Source organism: Ambystoma mexicanum, chromosome 6q, assembly GCF_040938575.1.
Source record: "Ambystoma mexicanum isolate Mex_15411 chromosome 6q, UKY_AmexF1_1, whole genome shotgun sequence".
Taxonomy (NCBI): domain Eukaryota; kingdom Metazoa; phylum Chordata; class Amphibia; order Caudata; family Ambystomatidae; genus Ambystoma; species Ambystoma mexicanum.
The window spans coordinates 1,654,210,074-1,654,212,698 of record NC_090937.1 but is presented as its reverse complement, the minus strand read 5'-3'; the positions used below and the strand labels follow the sequence as shown (position 1 = coordinate 1,654,212,698).

Sequence of the window (2,625 nt, the reverse complement as noted above, 5' to 3'; positions counted from 1 at the left end):
AGATGTATTATAGCAGGAGTTAAAGTCTTTGAGGACCGCCTTTTCAAATCCCGCTGTCTCGTCAGAAACCATTTGTAAGGTCGGAGTGAAGGTAGATTTACATTTTAAAGTAGTATGAAGGCCGTCGTCACCATTAACATGGGCTTGATTCCCAAAGAAGTCACGCAAACGTATTTTGCGAAATAAACCACGTAATTCAATCTCTACCTCCATTTTGGAGGGGTTTCTCATAGGAACAAACGAGAAACCCTTCTCCAAAATTCGAGTCTCATATTCACTAAGTTGTCTCTTAGAAATGTTGTATACTGCCGATGGTAGGGCTACCTGCGGTATGACCTTCTCCTGGTTTCGAAATAATTTTGTAATGGGGGGGCCCCTTGATCGGGGGCGGAAAAGGGAGGTTAGGTGGAGGAAAGGGAGTATGTGGGCCTTGAGGAACAAAATTACGCCAGTTATTTAAATATAGCCTGAGTAGGTAATATTGTTGGCACATTCATTCATGCTACATTTGCTAACATACATTTATACATTTGTAGGTTTTCTGTGTGGCGAGACCGTACTTTAGTCCTTTTTTAGTCTCTATAGGCCAAAGGGCACATACGCAGTCTTGTTTCTGTCTCTAGTACCGCGTGTGTTTATAAACACAGCCGCGGAGGCCACATCGGATGGTGTGCATTTCAGGCAGCTGCATTCAGAGACGAAAGAGAAGGCTTGTACCGGGTGAGAATACTTTGCTATTTTATATATATCTGTAGGCTCTCCTCTCCGCGAGCCGCATTTAGTCTCCTTGTATGTTACCGACAGGACATAGGACATATATTTAGCTTGATTTAATGTCTCGAGTTTTGTGCATATTTATACATCTTGTGGAGGAGACTATATCGGACGGCGCGAACCTGAGCCCGCTATTTAATAATCTAGATAAAAGACTTTCCTAGATTAGAACTTTGACACTATTACAGTGGCTTGAAACGGGTGCACTAGAGGTCCAGAATTGTCAGTTTCAACATGACAAACTAGGACAGGCTTGTGCAAGTGGCATTTGTCTGATCCAAGCATTAGTTCATCCTCCCACCCTGTCTGAACCCATTTAATTTGATGCAGTTTACTTTTTCAACTCAAAACGCTTCTTTAATTGCTGCACCTAATGGCTTACAACCTTTAATATGCAAACCTTGTTCTATACCTTTTTCTTAGGGTTTTTTCACCTACGGGTTAGCATTTGTTGGCCTCTCCTTCCAACTTGATCCCACACCGTCGAAGACTCGAAGATTTGGAATATTCCCTATCCTTATCTATTATAGAGTCGATTGCAGACACGATTAGAGGCTAAAACATTCTACAATTTAAGGTTGGTAATAGAAGGGGTAACATATTGATCTGTTCTCTGTGGAGACAGGGGACACTGTGTTTTAGCAATCAAAGTCTGAGATAATCTAGTGATATCTCTTTTAGCTTCTTATTTTTGTCTTTTGTAGATGTAAATTTATTTGCATCACCAGTCCTGTTTGGGTGGCGGATCGAAACAAACACATTTTTCGGCACCACTTCTGGACCAACTTAGGTGAATATATATATATATCCCCAGGTTTTATTTCCATGGCTAGAGGCATCGAAAATTAGGAGGCTCACTCATTATACTCTGTATTTTAACAAAGTTTTTTCTATTTTGTCTGTTTTAATGTGTTTCATTAAGGGTCAACGTCTCCCACAGACTTTCAGATCTACAATCAAGCTCTTATGAATTGTACAAAGTTTTACCTGCAAGAACTACTGAATGATAGACAAAAAATTTAAGCATTAGTTCGTTCAAGGTTTTTATTTGCAATATTTAGTGCGCCCTGAGGAAGGCGACTACTGACTCGCTCAATGGAGCCAGATAGGTTGAATTCGCCGAAACTGTTATGATATTTTAAGATCATGTATGCACAGTAGGCACGTAGCACTTTTTTTGCATTTAGTACTTTATTTCTTTGTTAACAACTTGGCACTTAGCACTTGGTTGCACTTAGCACTTTATTCAATTGTTAACTATTTGCCCTCTCCACTCTCCATAGCACTTTGACTATTTGGATGGAATTTAAAATGAGACAGCGATGCTTTACCTTGAGTAACATGAGGTTACGAATTGTGGCAACTAAACTGCTATTGAATGGCTTGAGGCATTAGATTTGACAAGTATTTTATAATCAATTCATCGATTTTATTGTTGATTTGATGTTTATATATTATGCAATTTTATAATGGTAATAAATTACTAATTAAAAATGATAATGTGAATATTTATGACTGGGCTCTCCTTTTCTTCCTCGCCTCTATTTCCATAATTGAGTACTCAAATTAATACAGTACTCCTCCATGTGAACTCCCTTTTTCCCTTCGGGATCTTTTTTTGTAATCTTCTTAAACATTAATACAATGTAGTTAAACAGATGTTCTTCGTTCAGTATTTGTATACATTGTCTCAACATATGCTCGTGGATTAGTTTCATTGCAGAAGTAATCCTTCTACATATAGGTCAACGAAGGACAATGTCTCAGTTCATGACCTCAACAAGTGACCTGCAGGCAAATTACACATTAGCTATGTACAGAGGTCAAGACGGCCATGTTGTATTCTGCAAT

General features: G+C 38.8%; 1 long non-coding RNA gene across 1 annotated transcript; it reads left to right on the top strand.

The window, feature by feature from the left end:
- The first annotated feature begins 1,200 nt into the window (after nt 1–1,200).
- LOC138515678 (uncharacterized) lies at nt 1,201–1,808 on the top strand. Its single transcript, XR_011282156.1, has 3 exons — nt 1,201–1,351; nt 1,479–1,564; nt 1,697–1,808. It is a non-coding gene; the product is annotated as an uncharacterized lncRNA (long non-coding RNA).
- Nucleotides 1,809–2,625: the final 817 nt, after the last annotated feature.